Source organism: Phyllostomus discolor, chromosome 3, assembly GCF_004126475.2.
Source record: "Phyllostomus discolor isolate MPI-MPIP mPhyDis1 chromosome 3, mPhyDis1.pri.v3, whole genome shotgun sequence".
Classification (NCBI taxonomy): domain Eukaryota; kingdom Metazoa; phylum Chordata; class Mammalia; order Chiroptera; family Phyllostomidae; genus Phyllostomus; species Phyllostomus discolor.
This window is the reverse complement of record NC_040905.2, coordinates 100,852,579-100,875,702: the sequence shown is the minus strand read 5'-3', so window position 1 is coordinate 100,875,702 and position 23,124 is coordinate 100,852,579. Positions and strand designations below refer to the sequence as shown.

General features: G+C 40.7%; 1 pseudogene; it reads right to left on the bottom strand.

Moving 5' to 3' along the window:
• Positions 1–1,724: 1,724 nt before the first annotated feature.
• Positions 1,725–1,905, bottom strand: LOC114513514 (annotated as a pseudogene).
• Between the last annotated feature and the right edge of the window lie 21,219 nt (positions 1,906–23,124).

Below are 23,124 nucleotides of genomic sequence, written 5' to 3'. Positions count from 1 at the left end.
TCCCCAAGGCCCTGGATGCTTCTTCAAAGAGCCCCTCCCTCTCTCAAGCAGCTCCGAGGGGAATTGAGGGCAAAAATAAGCATGCCTCATGGCTGAGTATGAAATGAGCCCTCACTCCTACTAAAGTTCTCTCCTGGGGACCCAAGGTCAAACCTGTGTGGTCACAGAGCCCAGCTCTTTATTTTCAGAAATAAAATAAGTTCTGCTTTTCTCTCCTCCCCCACATAAGTCAGCAGCACACTCTGGCCCCATCTCTGGTAATATCAGGTTTATAAGAACAGTTTCTCACTTTTATTCATTTGAGAATTGAATTAGCTTTCACATTTGCCTCCACAGCTTCAAAGAACATCTCCCAGCCATCATTTACCACACTATTAAATCGAGGAGCATCTTGTCGGTACATCTGATAATTTGATTCTGAGTGATGTTTGTGTTGTTGCTAAGCATTTTAGCCAGCAACAATAACGTTACGAATATGTGCCTGGGCCTTTTAACTACCAACTCAAAAGAGATTTCGACAACTGGATGTAGCCCTGGTAATAAGGAAATGAAGACACTAGATTACTTTAAAAGTTATTATGTTTCAATAGGGGGAACTGGATTCAATTTAAAGATACTCCCAGCTCTAGCCAAAGTAACATTTTTAGTTTCTCATATGAAATTAGGTAAAAGTCTGATGTGGGAACAGCAGGATTCAAGTCCCAGCACATAATTTAGGTTTCGGGTTGTAAGTGTAAAATTCCCTATTTAGTTTTCTACCTTGTAGGTAAGACCTGCCAAGAGTTATAGGCTAGATGATGAGAGCATAGGGTTTAGACCCAAATGACTGAGGTTCAAATCCAAGCTCTGTTACCTGAACAAAGTACATATTCCTTGGTTTCCTCTGCTGTAAAATTAGGAAAGAAGTAATAATAGTAGTGACAACAACAATTTTTAAATAATAATAGGGTTGAAGAAGGTATTCATTTAGATCAGAATTTCTTAACCTTAGCACTATTGACATTTGGGGCTGGACCATTCATTCTTTGTCGTGGGACCAGTCCTGCATAGTGTAGGATGTTTGTTGGGGCCCCTGGCCTCTACTAGATGCCAACAGCAAACCCCTTCCAGAGAGACTGTCAAAATTATGTCCAAATATTACCCCGACTGGAATCATTTATTTAGATAATGTTTTCAAAGCTCTTAGATGGTGCCTGACACATACATAGTAAGGGCTCAGTAATTGGTAAGTATTATCAGGACATTTTTAAGGGTCTGAGCATCTAGCACTACTCCCATTAATACTGGATTGAGCAATCTGTGCCTGGGTCTCTGTTATACCCATTAGACTAGAAGTTTCTACGAATGCAGCTGAGGAGAGCATCTAAGGAGATGTGAATTCCAGTGGCTTTTGTGACCTGACAGCCTGAGTTGTCTAATTTGTAAACTCACAATGCAAAAATCAACGTCATCACCACTGTGCTTAGAGCAGGATATGACATTTCTGTGGACAAGTGAGGTTGGCCAACACTTGATTAGAAACACTTACTGTCTATTATATGCTGAGTTCTGTGCTGAGCACTTGGAGTACAATGAGTAAGTGCTGGTCTCATCTTCTGGAAATTACAGCGTAGCAGGGAACACAGAAAGGTAAAATATGGGCCCTGGCTGGTGTCACTCAGTGGACTGAGTGCAGTCTGTGAACCAAGGGTCACTGGTTTGATTCCCAATCAGGGTACATGCCTGGGTTGCGGGCCAGGTCCCCAGTGGAGGAGGTGGGGCAGGGCATGTGAGAGACAACCACACATTGATATTTCTCTCCCTCTCCTTCCCTTTCCCTCTCTCTAGAAATAAATAAATAAAATCTTTTTAAACTGATGAGAACAGATACTATACTTGATCTTAAACAAAAGTCTGAGAAGTGATCAAATAAAATCTTTTTTAAAAATTTACAAAAAAGTTAAAATATGTTTAACAATGCAGAACTACGACAGGAAATCAGAGAAGAAAAATAAAGGACTTCCAACACAACCTGGAATGTGAGGAAACTTTTTTAAAACAAAAAGTAGGGACAGATTTCTTTATAAGGCCTGAATTTTGAAATGTAGGACCTTTTTTTTTTCTCTCCCCAAACTGCTTACAAGGATTCATCTCATATTTAAGCTCTTCACTTTCTAGATGAGAAAACTCAGGACAAAGCAGAGTAACTCTTGTTCAAGGAAAGCCAGTGAGTGTGTTCCAAAGTTGAGTTTAGGTTTCTTTACACTATAGTTCCCCTCCCCAGTTGGCAAGTCAATACAACACAGTGAACCTGGCCAGCAAAATATTTTATTCCCTAGGGAAATATCAAGTGATTTCTCGATGTCTAGTAGGGCATCCTGGGGTGTGTGTGTGTGCGTGTGTGTGTGTGTGTGTGTGGAGAGCTTGGGAAGAGCTGTGTGATATTTGTCTGTTGCTGGATGTTTCATAGAAAATACATTTCTCAAAAGGAGCAGTCATTGGCATGAAGTGGACGACAAGCTCCTGTGTGCTGTCAGGTGGGCTGAGTGCCTCTCCGGTGGAGGCATTGAAGAGAATGACTGAAAGTCTCTGTGTATTAGAAATGACTTTGATCAGCAGCAGGGGTCGGGGGGTGGCTTTCCTCCACACCAAACCCAGAAACTACCACAACCTGAAATCAATGTTTTAATAAGAGTTTGGTGTTTGAGTGAGATGAATGTATAAATGATGAGGAAATGAGAAATAAATCAGTGAAACCTGAGACAATATTATCCTCTCTGTATGTTTAGTCCCCGAAAAGAAGTGTATAGTTCACCCATGGTTTTGTCTATCCAGCCTGGCACTTTTTCTGGAGACTGTCCCTCTGCCTATAACATCTGTCTAGTTTCCTTTTGAGGGATCATGTTCTCAAATGATCCTTCATCTCCAGCCACTGTCAGTTGGTCCAGGTGCAGGCATCTGACCCAGAATGGGCCTATTACAGTACAGCACTCTCCACTGGAAACAGCTGATTGGCTCAAGAATGGGCACCTGACTCAAGGTAAACCAATGAATACACTCATTAGGAAATTTGGACTGGCACTGAGAGAATGAGCTCAGTATCCCTCAAAGGACTGACATCTTAAGTAGAAAAATCAGGAATTACCAGAGGCCATGGTTTTTGTTGTGTAGGAAAAACTCATTTCTAGTGAGAGAGAAGAATAAGGAAACAGGCAGACAGATGCTGAAAGAAATGCGAAAAGAATCACGGTATGTCTGAATCCTTGGTTTTACAATTCCTGAGATACACCTGCATTTCTGCCTTTCCCTTGGTTTGATGGTTCCATTCTATCATGTGATTCTTTAGCATCTTTATAATTTCATATTTACTTAAGCTATTTTGAGTTGTGCATCTGTCACTTGGAATCTGAAGAGTCCTGGCTAAACACACAGGCCAGGTATCAAGATAAGTTCACTTCCTTTGCATGATTTGTCGCTTTCGTGGGTGATGTCAGGCAGGCACAGACCACCATGCTGTAAATCATAAGCACAAGGCCCTTGATCTTTAATAAAGCAACATTCCTCTTCAAACGTGGTCAATACACCCCTATAAGGGTAATAGATCAGAGTTGCTTCATAACAAAGATGCCAATATTACAGAAGCTCACGATAGAGAATTTACTAGGGAAAGAAGAGTGGTCTATTGACCTGCTACAAATTTTCTGGCTCTGCCATTATTCAAATATTTCTATTGCCTGGAGTCCTGGGTTTTTTCCCCACCCTATCAACATTCATCTCCCAAGCAAATGGAAGAGTGTTTCAAGTAAACCTTCCCCACCTGTACTATTTTGAATTCATGCTACATTGTGGAAATGGTTGTTCATGGTTTAACAGTTTGTGGCAGTGAGTAGCTTTAGCTGATGATGAATTCACATAGTCTGATGCCTCCTCCATTCAGAGAGGGAAAAAATCAGCATTTATTCACGGCCAACCACTTTCCTAGGCATTGTCCAAATGTTATGTGTCATGTGATTGTCACAACCAAACAGGGAAGTAATGGTCTCCCTATTTTGTAGATGAGGAAACCAAAGCTCAGTTAGTGGAAAAAATTGTCCAGCTGCTCAGCTGTGGGACAGGAGTTTGAAGTCAGATGGCCTGGCTCTACACTCCATGTTCTTTCCTTGTTGAGATTCTTCAGGGACATAGACAGACTGCTTGGGAGAGAGTCTTGACTGCCCAGCATTGAAGGGAGTCCTGGTTTCTTCAACCCAGGCTCTTCCTGAAACAGGAACACCTACAGGCAAAGAGGGGTCCAGGCACAGTCTGCAGGGCCTACAATGACAGGAGGCTCTTCTTCCCTCTTCCCGATATGGAGACTCTGTGCCAGGAAGCCAAAGATTTTATAAAATAATGGGAGAAAATGTTCAAATACATTTTGTCCTATAATTTCAGTTGCTGACTTCTTTTTCTCACTGCTGCTGAGATGGCCACTCTCCTTCCCACTCAGGTGGGTCCAAAGCCTTGGAAACATTTGCTGACTTCTTTCTTTATTCACATTTCTGTTTTGCTCCCCAGAGTAGAAGTGAGGTCTGAAAAAATTGCAAATCTGTATAGTGTTCCTACTTTGCTTAAATCCCTTCTCTCTCTGGCTTATCCTGACTTTTAGGATAAGGTCTAAAATCCTAAGTGGGGTTTACAAGGACCTCCACAATCATCCAAGCCTTCTCTTGCCTCATCTGTCACCATTCACCTTCTCTCTTGCTGCACCCTAATCCAGTTATATTTTCCTAGTTCCCTTCCCTGTCCTTCTCACTCTTCCACCCCCACCCCCATCAGTCAGAGGCCTTCAAGGAAAGGCATTTCCTTTCCCCTGAGAATTGTTTCCTGATTCCCAAGACCAGGTGAGGTACCTGCTCTGTGTTCCTGGGTACTCTGTGTTTCACCTTTGTAACACCACATTAAAATGTTTTCCCCATCTGTCTTCATTACTGAACTATAGAACAATGAGCACATGGCTGCCATATTCCCAAAGGCAGCCCTTGTACTTATCACCTACAATCACCTACCTATTCCTCCTGCAGAGAATTGGTGAGATTTGTTGTTTCCTTTCCATTTCTATCTTCTCCAATATCTTTTCATAGAATGCAATTGGCTCTGGGGTCTCCTCATTCCAATTCCTTTCATGCTGCATGACTCACTCAACTTCTTAAAACACTGATTTGAACTTGAAACATCCTTGCTCTGAAAAGTTTATTGACTTCCTAGTGCCTACCCCAAGTACAACAAAGTAATATTCATAGCTCTTCCAATATGGTTCCAACTTAGGTTTTCAGCTTTAATAGTCAGATTTCTCTCTTCAGTCTCAGTCTAGCAGGAGATTAGTTTTCTTTCTTCCTTTCTTCCATTTCTCCTCTTCTTTGTGTATCCTCCATCTCTCCCTCCCTCCCACCTCTCTTCCTTATTTCTTTCATTCCCTCACTGTCTCCATTCTTCCCTTGTATCCACCCAGCAAAGATTTCAACAATGGGCATCTATTCTGTGATTATCAATACCAGCTCTACAAGATATTTAACTGTTTTATGAATTCCCAAACCTCAGTCCTCAATCCTGCCCTCTCAGAGGTTCGTATTTTCTTACTATGGAGTCAGATTTTTTAGTATGGGGTCAAAATTATGGGGTCATCATAATTTTTAAAAGTACCCTAAGAAGTGATTCTACTTCCAGTCAAGATGGAGGCATAGATAGATACACTATGCCTCCTTGCACAACCAAGAAAAAAAAAGAAAAAGAAAGAAAGAAAAAAGGACAACAAATTTAAAAACAAAAAACAACCAGAACTGACAGAAAATTGAACTGAATAGAAGTCTCACAACCAAGGAGCTAAAAAAGAAACATTCATTCAGACTGGTAGGAGGAGCAGAGATGAGCAGCTGGGGTGGAGAGGACTCATACACAGCAAGGCAGCAGCTGGCAGACTAGGCCAGGCAGTGGTGGCTGACAGAGTGGGTGATCACACATTTGTGTGTGGATGAACTGGGAGGAGCAACTGGGGAGCAAGACAGGCTGCACAACCCAGGGTTCTGGTGTGGGGAAATGAGGCCTCAAAGCCTCTGACTGAAAAAACCTTCGGGGTTTGAGGTGGTGGGATGAACTCCCAGCCTCATGGGAGAGTTTGTTGGAGAGACCCACAGGGTCCTAGAATGTACACAGGCCCACTCACCCAGGAATCAGCACTAGAAGGGCCCAATTTGCTTGTGGGTTGCAGCAGAGGTCACTGAAAGCTGGTAGAGAGCTGAACAAGCTACTCTTTTCCTTCTTGGACCCCTCCCCTACATGCAACACCACAACAAAGAGACATGAGTTTCCCTGCCCTAGCAAATACCTGAGGCTCCACCACTTACTATGTAACAGGCACGCTGAGACAAAAAAAAAAAAAAAATGGTCCAAATGAAAGAACAGATCACAGCTCCAGAAAAAAATACAATTAAGTGATGAAGAGATAGCCAACCTATCAGATGCACAATTCAAAACATTGGTAATCAAGATGCTCACAGAATTGAGCTCACAGTATGTTTGCAAAACAGAGGAAAAAGTGAAGACTATGAAAAGTGAAATGAAGGAAAATATACAGGGAACCAACAGTGATGGGAAGCAAACTAGGACTCAAATCAACAGTTTGGACCAGAAGGAAGAAATAAACATTCAACCAGAACAGAATGAAGAAACAAGAATTCAAAAAAAAAGTGAGGAGAGGCTTAGGAACCTCCAGGACAACTTTAAACATTGCAACATCTGAATCATAGGGATGTCAGAAAAAGAGAAAGAGCAAGAAATTGGAAACTTATTTGAAAAACTAAAGAAGGAGAACCTCCCAATTCTGGCCAAGGAAATAGACTTCTGGGAAGTCCAGGAAGCTCAGAGAGTCCAAAGAAGTTGGACCCATGGAAGCTGACTCCAAGGCACATCATAATTACATTACCCAAGATTAAAGAGAAGGAGAGAATCTTAAAAGCAGCAAGAGAAAAGGAGATAGTTACCTACAAAGGAGTTTCCATAGACTATCAGCTGATTTCTCAAAAGAACTCTTGCAGGCAAGAAGGGGCTGGAAAGAAGTATTTGAAGCAAGGGGGCTGGAAAGAAGTCATGAAAAGCAAGTACCTACATCCAAGATACTCTATCCAGCAAAGCTATCATTTAGAATGGAAGGTCAGATAAAGCACTTCACACATAAGGTAAAGTTAAAGGAGTTCATTATCATCAAGCCCTTATTATATGAAATCTTAAAGAGACTTATCTAAGAAGAAGATCAAAATTATGAACAGTAAAATGACAACAAACTCACCACTATCAACAACTGAACCTAAAGAAAACAAAAATGAACTAAGCAAACAACTAGAACAGGAACAGAATCACAGAAATGGAGATCACATGGAAGGTTATCAGCAGGGAGGAGGACAGAGGTGGGGGAAATGGGGGAGTAAGTAGCATAAATGGTAGGTAGGAAATAGGCAGGGGGAGTTAAAAACAGTATAGGGAATGTGGAAGCCAAAGAACTTGTATATACAACCCTTGGACATGAACTAAGGTGGGTGAGAATGTGAGTGGGAGGGATTGTGCACAGTGGAGGGGAGTAAAGGGGGGAAATGGGACAACTGTAATAGCATATTCAATAAAATATATTTAAAAAATGAAAATAAAAATATAAACAAAAGAAGTGCCCTAAGTGATTCTAAAGTATAGTTGGAACTGAGAACCATGCATCTACGTTTGCCAGGCATTGGACTGGCTTCTTTCCTCCTGGAATCTATAGTACAGTATACAGTAGAGTAGGGTGCTCCTGGCATCTAGTAAGTAGATCAAACAGTCCCTTTCCCAACGAAAACACAACAAAGAATTATCTGACACCAAATGTCAATGATTCAAGGCTGGGAAACCTTGCTGTTAAAAGAGTCATTGATGAAATAATCATACAAATAAAAGTTTATTTACTCACTGAAATAAGGACAATGAAAATAAATATAGTGTGATCCGGGGTGTGCGTCACTAGGAGATCTGAACTAGCCTGGCTGGAGTGATCTTCCTTAGGGAGAAATCTGAAGGAAAGGTGTATATTAATCACCATGAAGGTGTTAGAGGTATGAGCAGCATCTCAGGGGGCCTCCTCAGCGTATCTGAAGCTTTGGAGAATTCATATAACTTTAAGAACATAGGAAGGCTGGAGTGCAAAGAGAGAAGACTGAAGGAGAATTTTAATCTAGGTCATCAGAGTGATTGGATACTTACTAGGGGAAAGAAGGCTGTCATTGTGACGAGATTTATTTAAAAAAAATTGTTCTAGCTGGAAAGTAGAGACTGGCTTGAAATGGAGCAAAAGTGAATGTTTCAGGAGTCTGGCCAGGTGAGTTGTTAGACTGGGTAGTGATGGGACAGCTAGGGAGAAATAGGTGCAAGCACTATTTAAAGGGTAAGCTTAATCTCTTTATTTAGACTTTGTTCTTTTCAGCTTCTAGGTGTTTTATGAGGTTATTTTCTTTAACTGGAAATATTCTCCCTATCTATTCAAAACTCTAACCATTCTTTATTTAAGCCCCAAGCCAAGTAAATCCTAAGAAACTTCTTCCTTATCTCAGCCAGTATCACTGCCTTTGAAGTCCTGGTGTTCTTTGTACCTTTGGAACAAGCTTTTACTTCTGATGTCCAATTTGTATACATTGGGTTTATGTCCCTTATTAAAAGGTAAGGTCCTTAACAGCTGAAATCTGTCTTACTCATCTTTATTTCCCATGCATTTTTCTTGATATTTAGTCCAGGACTGGTGACAAGAAACAGAAACCTGCTCAGTCTAACTCAAAACAAATTTTCTTTGAAGGGAGACTGGGTTATAGCAGATGTTCCTTCTTATTGCCTGCCCAGCACCCATGCTCTGGGAATAGCAACCTAAAGTTCCTTTGCTTTCTTTCCCTTAGTCCTCATGGTTTGGATGGGCTCATTCCACCATGAATTCTTAGAATTCACTGTTAATTCTAAAGACAGAATGACTATTCAGCATGCTTCTTGGGTTCCTTGGAGGATCTGGGTCCCTTGATAGCTATGACCTAAACCATCCAATGACCATTAGCCCCTCAATTTTTCTAAATCTACTGGAAATGTGGGGTACTTTCTTTATTGCAGTTGCTAAGCCAGAAGAACTTCAAGGAGTTTTTGGTGAGTCCCCCTGACAATGAAGCCAGCCCAGAGGAAAACAGACACAAGGAGTAGAGAAAGGGAACCGTCAAAACATTGTCTGAGCATCTGCACTATTCATGTTAGACATCACAACTTTGTAAGCCAATACAGTTCCTTGGTGCCTGAACAAGTTTGAGTTGTGTTTCTGGTACTAGTGACCAAAGGAACTATGACTAAGACAATGGGGCATCACACAGAATCCAAGGGTGCTAATTTCAGCCTTGTCTCCCAGGGACCTGTAACTGGAAATCTAGGAGACCAGGTACATAACCTTCACCATAGGGGTGTGGCTGAATGGGGGACACAAGTGTCTCTCCTCTGTGTCTTTCTGAGGGCTTGCCTGCATCATTCTAACCCTTTTCTCTCTGTATATCAGTTGTGTCTTTTTGAGCCAGGCCATCCTCAGAATCATGTGGCTCTTCATTCAAGTGCCCAACAGCAACTTCTCACAGCTCTTGAACCACATTCTCAGTCCCCAAGTGATACCCTAGTTATCCCAATACAAAACTTAGATTTCATGTCTATCTTTGGCCCAATTGTAGCTGTGCAGAAACTTCATTTCTTTAATATAACCTTTTCTCCTTCCTTTCCTTATGATTCAAACTGGCCTCATCCAGCACCCTGACTCATCTGCCTCCTTTTCCCTTTTACAACCACTCCCTTAACCATTAAACCTTCAAGACAGTGAGGTTCCAATTGGCATCAAATAATCTTGGGAACAAAGCCTTGGGTCTGTTGACCACAGAGACAGAGTTTTGGTCAAACTAGAGGTAACATCTAGGCCTCAGTTGTGTTTCAGCTTCAGGCTCAGAAAAAGAGCAAAACCAGATGAAGTGATGCCGTGGCTGACATCAGGACCAGATGCATGACCAATTAGTAGAGACCACGACTCTGACCATGACCCTAACTCTCTTAGTCACCATTAATGATTTTTCCTCTATATAACCCATCCCCTGGAAGCCATCAGGAAGCAGATCTTTGAGCATTAGCTCACTCCGGGCATAGGTTCCTTTCTAAAACTAGACCCTTACTGTCTTTGCTGCAAGCTCCTGTTTGTGTCTTTTTGGGCTTTGATGAATGTAGGCGATTGGACCCCTTTAGTCAGGTAACACAACCAGTGGTCAAGAGCAGAACCAAAAGGCTGGTTATTGACTCAACAGGCTCTGTGAAAGCCCACTGCATCATGGGGTGAGTACAGCATGCAAAGTGATTAACATACCAGCTATGTGAATGACTCCAATTCACCATTAATAAGGACAGATGGAAATCATATGGAGTTGCACTAGCTTCAACTCTACTGTCTACTGGTTGGAATATCAGGAACTATTTCAGCTATAGGGAGGGCTTTATTCTGACACTTCTATTATTTTCTATGGCTGAAATTATGAGCCCATGGTAAACCCCAATTACATCTTCCTTTTGTCTTATCTAAGATCTAAAGTACAAAAGTTCCTTTCTCACCTGTCTCTGGAGATGTCCACAACAAGCAAAGCAGCCAGTCAGGATTCCTAAACATGATACTCAGACCAGGGTCTATATGTGTATCACTTATTAGTGTTCCATGGAGATGTGCAGGCTCCCATTCAGCAAGGGTACAGAGTTATATTTCTGCTTAAAAACATTCCCATGATGTGATCATTTCATCCATTTCTATGGGGAAAAACAATAATTATGGTACAGTGACAGAGCCTCTTATAACAGATTTTCCTAAGAATCCCCCGTAATAATCCTTTAGAGCCCAGAGGCTCTGGAGCAGGGCCTCTGGGTTGTCCACCAGAGTCTGGGGAGGTTAAAGCTCCACGATGCAGTCCCAACTTCATTTAGCATCTCTACGTTCTTATCTTTTGTTGATTGGGGTTCCACTGTCTTTTCAAAAAATCTATACAGCCCTGGCTGGATGGCTTAGTTGTTTGGAGTGTCATCCTACACACCAAAATGTTGCGGGTTCAATCCCTAGTTGGGGTGCATGCAGGAGGCAACTGATCAATCTCTCTCTCTCTCCCCCTTTCTCTCTCAAAAAATCAATAGAAACATATATTCAGGTTAGGATTTAAAAAGCATCGTGAAAAAAAATTACAGAGACACAAGCAGACTAGTGGACCCTGGAGCTGAGGGATTGCTCCACGGGCACAAGTTTCATTGGGGAGTGGTGAAAAGTGTTTTATACTAGATAGAAGCTGTGGTTGCACAGCCCTGTGAATGTACTAAATGCCACTGAATTATACCCTTTAAAAGGTTAACAATTAATTTTATGTCATGAAGATTTTACCTCAATTAAAAAAAAAAGAAGCTTGAAAACTGCTGTTTAAATCATCTTTGTTTAGAAGTCCCTTATTCTGTGTGGATTACTTACCCTCTCTAAAACCCCAGTTTCCTCATCTGGAAAGGGGATTTGCAGCTGACCAATTTCTTGGGCTTGATGAAAGATTTAAATGAGAAAATAATTTTGAAGGCCTGGGCATATAGTAGGCCCTATGTAACACCTTTCCTCTCTTTCCCCGTTAGTCCTGATGTTTCACTGCTCCACTGTGATCTGACAGATCACTGGAAACAGTGTTAGGATTTTAGCAGGGATGAGATGTGATGCCAGTATTTTCCTCTCTTTTTGCATTGAGCTGGAGAATTTTGCTTGCCCTCCATTTTTCCTTCCCCTGGAGTCTCTCTGGAGGTCCATCATGCGTAGGCCAAATTTTTCTCTCACAAACTGCTTCAGAGACTGCCAAAGAATCTCGATGGAGGGATGCAGAATGAGGATGAAACTGCCAGACTCTAAAGTCAATGATACCTGTTCAGAAGCTACCCTGAAAATGAATGATCACCAGTGGGGATAACTTACCAAAATGGGCTGATGAATGGGGACCCACACAATCACAATAAAGATTGTGATGCTGTTAGGAGACCAGATTAGATTTTTCTGGACTGCAATAGGCCACAATCATCTTGTTATGTCAGCTTGTTTATTGTTTTGGATCCTGACTTATTATCTCAGTGTAAGGTGCATACAAAATAATTCTGCTGTGAACACTAAAATAATTTGGGTAGCAGACATTTAATCCCTCTAGAGTCCCCTATTAATTACTAGACCAGATTGCCCTAAGGGGATGGTTACCCTGTATTGTTCAGGAATGTTTTATCATGGTAAAAATTTCACACCCAGTAAATTGCTAATGAAAATGTCATTTTTCCTGCTGAGTCTATCTGACACACTATTTATCTAGGCACTGCCATTAGAGATAGAATTACTGTCAGACTTACTACAAAAAAAAACAGAATTGATTTTTAATTAGGGTTTCTAGAACTAAAGGTTAAAGATGGTTTAAAGAAATGGAGCTGTGGTTTTCTCCTTAAGTATCCCTAAGATTGCTTCCTTTGAATGGTTAGAAGCCAGAGCCATCATCACACAGAAAATGTTCACAGTTAACCCTTCTTACTTTCTTTATGAACAGGAGTGTGGACAAATTCCTCTCTGTCCCTGCCTCCATTGTGTCTGCCAGCCAGGATGTCAGAGTGTCAAAGTAGAACAGATTGCTTTGTTTTGTGTAACAAGGGTTGCTAAAATTGCAATCTTACCTTCATAAACGATCTGGGGAATACTCCAATAACCTCGTGCAGGCATTTCATACACACACAATTATAGGGAGATAGATTAGAGTGTCCACAAGAATCATAACTTCCCTTTGCCTGATTTATAAACAGTATCCTTATTTTTTCATAATGCAGTTTATAATATCAACACCATCTAGACAGCCGTCTATGGAAGTTGGTTTCTCCAAAGCATATGTCAGTGTCCTGCTGGCCCAGGAGACACAATCCTGGAGGCAACCTCATGGGGAAAACTGATCTGATGGAGAGGAGTTGAGCGCAAGTTCTGGGCTCAGGCCTGGGTGTGAGTCCCAGCTCTGCCACTCATAAGCTGTGTAATGGTGGGCAAGTGGCTTAACCTCTCTGAGCTTTGGTTTTCTCTTCTGTAAATATGGGGTAACAGTAGTCTGTATGCTGTAGGATTGTTGTCTGCCATAAATGAGCTGAATCTTATAAATGGATTAGCATTGTACATGACACATAGTTAGCATTCAATAAATATTAGGTATTATTAGAAGAACAGAATACAGTGATGGGAATGAGACCTAAAATTTAGGGGGGCTGTGTTCATAATTCATTCTCCCAAATACCTGTGAGTTTGTATGATGTCACTAGGCACCCACCCCACATTGTAGGAGAAACAATTTCCAATACCCTTTCTTCTCTTTTGCTTTCCATGTTCTCCAGTTCTTTCCCTGTAGCCAGCCTACATGTCCAGTGGGCCACAATCAGCCTGTCTTCCCACCCTGGTGCTCCATCCCATGAAGCCTGTGTTCCCAGTGACCCCTCCCTTTAGTCCACAGACTATAAAGATGAGAATGAGAAGCCAAATAAAAAAGCACTTGCCCCTGCCCTCTGTGATGCACCTTGGGAAGCACATGGCAGGAATCCTGTAAGGATCTCCACACTGCTCTTTGGGTTGCTTCCTGTAGGAAACTATGACTTTCCTACCTGATGAGTTCTTTATGCTTTAAACAAAGGAGATTATTGGAAGGAAGGACATGAGTGTCTCAAAGTGGTATTTTGGTACTAAAGGATATCTTAAAATAGCATCCTCACACTTTCCATTGGGGCAGGAAGGACCTGAGGAGAGATGACATTAAGTCTCTCTCCTTATTGTCCCCTGATGGGTAAGAGGGCTCTCTGCGAGAGGTGCCTGTGCACTCCACAGATGGGCTGCAGGGACCAGAGCAGGCCCTGTGATTAAGTGAAGGCAGACACGCCCTCTCAAAGGACAGTGCCAGTATGACCCCATGAGCTGGAGCTCATTTAGGCAGCAGGAAGAGAAGAGGGTGATGACTTTGTGTCATTCCTCCTCTGCCTGACCTGAGACCTAAAGACAATAAACAGGGAAGAACAGGAGGCTGTAAGTGACCAGGTGATGGCTGCTCTCTGGTGCACTAGCTTCCGCTTCAGTGTGTCCTGTCTCTGTTTTCAGATGTATAGATTGTGTAGCCCCTCAGGTTTTCCACCAAAGAACCCATGACTCACAAGTCTTAGTGGTCAATACAGACACAACATGGGATTGTGGCTACTTTTTTGCCCTGTCATATGAAGAAAAATTGAGGATATTGGTGGAAAGGGACCAATATCTCAGGGTTTTTGCCCATGAGTCAGTAAATTAAGTCTCATTTCAAAGCAGGTAATGCTTCTTGATGTGCTCTGAAGGAACTGGTCCACTGATGTAGGGAGGAGAATGAGACCTGCTATTGCTATATCCATGTTTATGTCCAGCTCAAATACAATGCACGTGCATCCATGGGGCAAGATAAGACTCCTTAATATTGGACTTCTTTTTTTCTTCAGCAACCTTTAAAGATAAATCACCTGGATGTCACTGTTAGTAAAACTCAGTGATCCATATACCTGTTTATTTGTTTTAGAAACATTTATTAGACACTGACCATCTTCAAAGATTCTTTAAAAATTCAGGAGGGCTCAAGTTGAGGTAGGAAAAATTATAGAAATGGACAAATACTCATCCATTTAGTCCAGAATAATTGTGTACATTCAGGGAATGGGAGTATATAGAAGGACAATTCCCCAGACTGGGAAGGATAGAAAAAGCTTTCAAAAAAGGAACAAATTCATTCAGCTGATCCAAAAGGCAGAGATGGGGAGAGGTATCCAGAACAAGAGCAAGTGTAGAAAAGCACAAGAGCACCCAGTATGCAAGAAAATCAAAATTATAGAAGGAGTATCTAGTGTGTGTTGTGGGGGTAGTGGGGAGAAATATCAGAACAGAGTGGCAGAAGATTAGGCTAACCAGTTAAGCAGGAGAAAAAAAAAATGAAAGGTCCTCTCTGCTTTATTAAGTGTTTGTCCTTTCTGCTTAAAGCTATGAGAAGTCAACCAGAAGAGGGCCCTTGTGTTATTAGAGGTGAAAAATGCACAAGTCTTGTTGGCTCATTATCACCCCAGGTCCCATCAGAATGAAGGTCAAATTCTTGTGTGCTTTTTCTAAGGTTTAAAGTTTATTGATTTTATTTTTTAAGTATATTTATTGATTATGCTATTACAGTTGTCCCATTTTCCTTTTTCCCCCTTTGCCTCCTTCCACCAGGTACCCCTGTTCCCTCTAGCACTTCCCTCCCTTTGTTCATGTCCATGTGTCCTACATATAACTTCTTTAGCTTCTCCATTTCCTATACTATTCTTAACCCCCCCTCTGTCTATTTTGTACCTACCAATTATGCTTCTTATTTCCTGTGCCTTTTCTCCCATTCTCCCCCTTCCCTCTCCCCACTGATAACCCTCCATGTGATCTCCATTTCTGTGATTCTGTTCTAGTTGTTTACTAAGTGGGATTTTTTTTTTAGGTTTAGTTGTTGATAGTTGTGAGTTTGTTGTCATTTTACTGCTCATAGTTTGATCATCTTCTTTTTCTTAGATAAGTCTCTTTAACATTTCATATAATAGGGGCTTGGTGATGATGAACTCCTTTAACTTTACCTTGTCTGGGAAGCACTTCTAAATGACAGCTTTGCTGGACAGACTAATCTTGGATATAGGTCCTTGCCTTTCATGACTTTGGATACTTCTTGCTAGTCTCTTCTTGACTGCAAAGTTTCTTTTGAGAAATCAACTGATAGTCTTATGGGAACTCCTTTGTAGGTAACTCTCTTCTTTTCGCTTCATGCTTTTAAGATTCTCTTTTTATCGTTAATCTGTGGCATTTTAATTATGATGTGTCTTCATGTGTTTCTCTTTGGGTCCAACTTCTCTAGGACTCTGAGCTTCCTTGATTTATATGTCTATTTCTATCACCAAATTATGAAAGTTTCCTTTCATTTTTTAAAATAAGTTTTCAATTTCTTGCTCTTCCTCTTCTCCTTCTGGTACCCCTATGATTCAGGTGTTGGTATGTTTACAGTTGTCCCAGATATTCCTAAGTCTCTCCCCATTTTTGAATTGTTGTTTCTTCTTTCTATTTTGGTTAAAAGTTTATTTCTCCCTTTTGTTCAAAATCATTGACTTGAGTCCTGACTTCCTTCCCTTCACTATTGGTTCTTTGTATATTTTTGTCTATTTCACTTTGTATAGCCTTCATGTCTTCCTTTATTTTATGGTCATACTCAATCATTCATTTCTCTGAACATCCTGATTACCAATGTTTTGAACTCTGCTTCTGATAGGTTGGCTATCTCCTCGTTGCTTAGTTCTTTTTCTAGCATTTTGATCTGTTCTTTCATTTGGGCCATATTTCTTTGTCTCCTCAATTTGTAGGTGCACCTGTTACATTGTAAGGGATATTCACCAGGGCAGGGCAATCCACTTTGCTGTGTTGTGGTGCTGTGTATGAGGGAGGGGTCAGAATGTTGCTGCTTACTTGGCTCTCACCCTGCTTTCTGTCACTTCCGCCTCTTCCCACAAGTAAATGGCACCCTTTCAGATATTGCCCCAGTCCTGATTCCAAAGTGGGTGGGCTTGTGTACATTCTAGGACCCCATGGACCCCTCAAATGGACTCTTCTGAGAGACCAGTGGTTTCTTCTGCCACTGCAAACCCTACAGATTTTACAGCCAGAGGTTAGGTTTGATTTTCTTGGCAATGGAACCATGGATTTTGTGGTCTGTCATGAGGTGAGATTGCTCACTTCCCATTCATTCCCCCTGGTTTGTATCCACATGCAAATGTGGGACCACCTGGTCTACCAGCCATCCCCTCACTGTGTATCCTTTCCACCCCAGCTGCCTGCCTGCCTTTCTACCAGTCTGGATGAATGTTTATTCTTCAACTCCCTGGTTGCTGGATTTCCATGCAGTTCAATTTTCTGACAGTTCTGGTTTTTTCTTTTTTCTTTTCTTTTCTTTTTCTTTTTCTTTTCTTTTCTTTTAGATTGGTTGTTATCCTTCTTTTGGTGTGCAAGGAGGTGAAGTGTACCTACCTATGCCTCCATCTTGGCCAGAAGTTGAAGATTAAATTCTTGAGTGTGCACTTCAAGGTCCTTTGCAACTTGATCTTTCTCTGCCCTTCCCATTTCTCTTCTTTGCATTCTTCTTGTCTGCCATGCACCCAAAACACCAGTCATTTTAGACCATTTATTACTTCCCTCAGCATGTCATTTATTTTGTTTTAGTTATCCATTGCTGCATAACAAATACTCCAAAGCTTAGCACTTTAAAATACAAACACTTATTGTTTCAGAGAGTTTCTGAGAGTCAAGAATCCAGAGTGGCATAGCTGGGTGGGTCTGGCTCAGGGTCTTTCATGAAATGAAAGTTAAGATGTCAGCTGAGGCTTCAGTTACCTGAAGGCTTGACTAGGGCTGGGGACCTAACTATAAGATGGTTCACTCCATAGCAATTGACCAGTTGCCTCAGCTCCACACTGGCTGGAGGCTGGAAGTCTCAGTCCTCACTATGTAGACTTCTCCATGGGGCTGCTTATGTGTTCTCATGACCTAACACTGATTCCCCCGAGAGCAGGTAATTCAATGGAGAGAAGAAAGAGGAGGCCAAAATGCTTTCTGTGACCTAATCTATAGGTCTCATAATGTATGAGATTAGGTCATAGAAATTACATCCACCATATTCCATTTAATGGAAGCAGGTCAGTTATCCCCATACTCAAGAGTGCAGGAATTAGGTTCCAATTCTTTAAAGGAGGAGTAGCAAAGATTTTGTGGACATATTCTAACACCACACATTTTTTAATGTTGATGTCTTTTTCTTTAAGCCAGTGGTTCTCAAATGGGAGTACTTTTGTCCCCCTACTACTAGGAAACATTTGTTAATGTCTGAAGACAGTTTTGGTTGACACAAGTGGATGGGAGTATGCTACTGGCATCCAATGGCTGGAGGCCATAGATATTGGTAAACATACCACAATGCACAGAGGGAATCCCCCTGCACCACCACCAACAACAAAGAATTATGTGGCCCAAAGTATCAGTAGCACTGAGACTGAGAAACCCTGTTCTAAGCTGGTAGTAGCTGTGAGGCTTTGGGCAAATTAATTACTCTATGTAAGACTCAGTCTCTTAGCAGTGAAAGGGAGACACAATATAATCCATCTGGTGAAAAATGATAAGTATGTAAATTACTCACGCAGTCAGTCAGAAGAGTGCCTTCCCTGTGCTGGGCCCTATGCTAGATATAGGGAACTTGGAGGTGCACTAGCCAAACATGGTCCCTGAACTCATGGCATTTTGTATTTGGAACCTTAATCATAACATTGGTCTGAGTTTTAGCATAATATATCATGGATAGGTAATTACTTCATTTGTCTGTAAAAGTCTTGGAGACAGGAATGGTTCTCTTTTTACATCCAGCCCAACTCAATGCCTAGCAACCTGCTTTGCACCAATAAGATACTCTGGCAATCAATACTTGTTGAATTGAATTCCACCTGCTCGTTTCTTGAAATGACAACTCTTTGCATGATTTTAGGGTTCTTGAGACTGTAAATTGCACAATCTATTTAATAATATCTTTCAATTTTTTAGAAGGGTTTGGGGAAAAAATAACTCTATTAACTGTATTCTTCAATTGCAAGATACATCCTGATTTGAAGAATGTTAAAATTTGAAAAACAATGTACATCGCAAAATTGAGGCAACAGGGTGATGTGATTTATTTGTATCCTAGTGTGCTAATTTTGAATAAAAGACTTGTGTGCCAGTTCTTCTATTATTCTCCCTATGGACATGTTTTTAGTGTCAGTGTATTAGTTTTTTATTGCTGCTGTAACAAATTACCTACAGCTACATGACTCAAACAACACAAATTTATTATCTTACAGTTCTATAGGTTAGAAGTGTGAGAAAAATCTCACCAGGCTAAAGTCAAGGTGTTCCTTCTGCAGACTTTGGGGGAGAATCTGTTCCCTGGCTTTTTCCAGCTTCTAGAGGCTGCCAGCATTCTATGGCTCATGGTCCCTTCCTGCATCTTCAAAGCAAGGAGTGGAAGCTCACATTCTTCTAACATCACATCTCTCTGTCCTTCTTGCATAATCATATCTCCTTCTGCCTCTTCTCCTCTGCCTTCCTCCTCCATTTCTAAGGACACTTGTGATCATATCGGGCCCATCTGGAGAATCCAGGCTGATCTCTGCATCTGAAGGTCAGCTGGTTAGCAAATTAACTCCATCTGCAACCCTGATTTCCCTTTGTCATGTCAGCTGACATATTCACAGGTCCTGGGGATTAAAACATGGACATTTTTGGTGGGACCATTATTCTGCCTATCATGATCAGTGGTACCAGAGTAATCACAAAGCTCTCTTTAGATTTGAAAAGGTAATCCAAACGACATCTCATCAGACAGTGACAGCCAAACATGAGCTACATTTTTCAATGGGATGGATGAATTTCAGCTACTGCTTTGAAATGGCAGGTTCCAGGGAAATATTGTTTTTCTATGCTCCTTGTCACTGGGTGAAGTTAAGACTCAATCCTTTCCTACATAAGCAAATGGAACCTATAAACCTCAATTGGCTACTCTACTGTTCCTACATAACATTGCTCAGTGTCGTGAAACATGACTCTTCAAACATCTATTATGTGACAAGCTGGGTGGTTTATGACACAAATATTGTATTTTGCACACTTCATTTGCAGTTAAATTATTGAACATCTGACAACACAGGCCATGTTCTGTTTCTTAGTGCAAATCCATTAGAAGGCTTTTTTTCCCTTGCTGCTGCTGTTAAATTAGGGCTTTAACATTTTCACATGTGAAGAGTGAATTTATTTTACAATGATTAAAAATCATTTTGTAATTAGATTTGAATGAATAGGGAGTTACTGGAAAAGCTAAGCCTACTGTTCAGCTTCTGAAGGAACAATTCCAGTGCTCATGTTTGGATGACATTTACTGTTGAGTCACTTGGCTATTTTATAAGAGAGGACAGTTAGGCCAAAGGGGAATGACCAATGAGAGTTGAGACCAGGGAGGAGGTAATTTCCAGGAAGATTTTAATTTTGTTTCACATTCTGAGATAGGTCAACCTTCTGATTTTTATAACCTTGGACTTCCTGTCCATCCTTTCAATGATTAGGCCATTTATTGCCTACCACTGAGGTCATGACATCGAAGTCTGTTACAGCTAGTCAGTTAATGAGAATGAGAGAAATGATGCTGGGGCATTAGGGAGTGGTGGGCACTTCGGAAAACTGGAAAGCATTATGCCCTGTCTAAATGTATAGCTGCTATTCAGCTCCCACTGGTTTTTCCAAAAGGGTATGGGAGACCAGTCTTGCCAAATTTTCCAACTTTTTCACATAAAAACAAAATTCTGGATTTTTATGTAAAATCTTCAGATTTCAAAATATAGTCTATTAATACCAAAAATGTTTTTAATTTTTAAAAATCTTTCAATTAAAAAATCTTTCAATTACAGTTGACATTCAATATTATATTTGTTTCAGGTATATGGCATAGTGGTTAGACATTTATATATCTTATGATGTGACCCCCCTGGTAAGTCTAGTGCCCACCTGGCACTACACATAGGTCTTACAACTTTATTGACTATACTCCCTCTGCTGTGCTTTACATCCCCCTGACTATTTTATAACTGCCAATTTATAATTTTTAATTCCTTCCCCTTTTTCACCCCCTTCTCATGGCAACCATCAATTTGTTCTCCATATCAATGAGTTTGTTTCTATTCTGTTTGTTCACTTATTTTGTTTCATGATTTCACTTGTATGTGGAATCTAAAAAACAAAAAGGAATTTTAATGATTCAGGTCAAACAAAACATGTTTACAAGTTTTAATATAGCCCAGAGGCTATTTGTTTTCGGTTTCTAAGTTTCAATGTCCCACACACACCATATGCAGTAGTTCATCCAATGCTACAAACTTTGAAGTAAGCAATGTGAGATCAGTGCAGTGAGGTGTGGTTCACAGAATAGACTCTTAAACAGCCTATGACCAAAGTCATCTTTTTCAGTTTTAGCTTGTGCATCTGCTAATTGTTAATGACCTTGGGCAAGTTACTTAACATCTCCACCTCCATTTTTGGTTTCTTATTCATATAAAATGGGAATAATATCTATCTCATAAGGTTATTGTGAAGATTTAGAATTAATATGTGTTTAATTTTGGTGGTTACCAGATGTAGGAAGTGCTTGTGTTGGTTTCTTATTATTGTTACTGATAAGGAAACTAAAGCAACTCCTGTTCAGAGTTAGGTGACCTTGCTCAGGGTCATACACTGTGACTCTGTATATTGCCTCTACTGGTGAAAATGTCAACAACTGTCTCATAATTGGTTTAAAAATGGGAAAGAATTAAGTCCATGATCTGGATGCTAACTTCCCAAAGCCTATTTCATTAACACTTGGTAAACACACCACATGAATACAAATGAACGCCTTCAGCCTCTAACTCAAGCTGACTGCCTTGTTCTTTCATTGCTAGAATTCGGGACAAGATTACAAAAGAAATCATATGACTTGCAACCTTTCAATGACTTCCTACTAGCCTTGGGATACATCTTGATTATTTAGTATGGCTTTTGGGACCTCCATAATCTGCTTACCCCAGAATTCACCACTGCCTGCCTTACATTCTTGGTTCCAGCCCTGCTGAAGGCTCTGTGCCCAAAATATATCATATCCTCTTTTTCTCTGAGAATTGTACTTATTTTTCCTCTGTCTGAAACACTTTACTTACATTCTTTATTTTTTATTGATTGAATGATTGATTTCTTTTTATTGGAGCTCAGGAGCAATGAACTGAGATAATCCTATTTCTTAGTCTGTGGCGCATCATCATACTTGGCCAATGGATGGTCCTTGTATTATTTTATTATTCATTTATTCCCTCCTGTGTATACCTTGTCCCCAGTATCATTTCCCTCTCTCATGTGTTTGAGATATGTTTGCAAGCATCATAAAATATGCAGGGTTATTTTGAGAGTGAATGTGTTTTTAATTAATGTAAACAGCATTGTTTTATACAGCTCACCCTGAGGCTTTCTTCACTCTACACTGTTTTAAGATCTATCCATGTTGCTTTCTATATATTTAGCTTGTAATTTCCTCATGCTGTATGATTTATTGTAATGTACATTTATCACATTTTACTTATTCAATCCCTAATAATGGACACCTGGATTGCCTCCAACTTCTTGATATTATAAACAAACCTGATATTACAAACTCAACCCCTTATAAATTGGTATGAGAGCTCCCCTGGGGCATATACCTAGGAGAGAGATGACTAGGACAGGCGCAAGTGTGAGCTCACCACCAAGTCCCACCAGAGAACTGTTCTGAATGGTTTTGCCAGTTTATACCCCTACAGGAAGGAAGGGGAGTCCTGGCTCCATGGTTCTTGCATTGGCCACCTGTCTAATGTTTTGTCCTGATAAATTGATAGCATCTTAATATTTTAATTTTCATCCTCTGGTTATTAAAGAGTTTTTGCATCTATTCCTATATCATAGATCTATTGTATAGTTTGTCCATATCTAAATTATATGTTTATAAGGGTTTTTTCATCCTTCCATTGGGGTTCCTGCCTTTTCTTTATAATTTATGGGAGTTCTTTGTGTATTCTATATATCTAACCCTTTTGTTTCTGGATATTGTAAATGCCCTCCAGGGTCTGTCATATTCATCTCCCTCTTCTTGGGCTAGCTAACACCGACTCATTCTTCAGATCAGCCTAGACATCTCCCCTACCTCAAGGCATTATGCAAGCTCCCTGGATTCTATTATCCATCTCATATACACTCCTACGGCCCCCTCTATTTCTACTGTCTTCATACTTAACAACATGTCTTTATCAGCTGTCTGAGTCCCAGCTTTCTCATAGTGATGTTGAGCTACCTCAGGCTAAAGATTACTTCTTGTTCATTGTGACTTCTTCAGCTCCTATTTCAGGGCTTAGAATGAAGGACAAGGA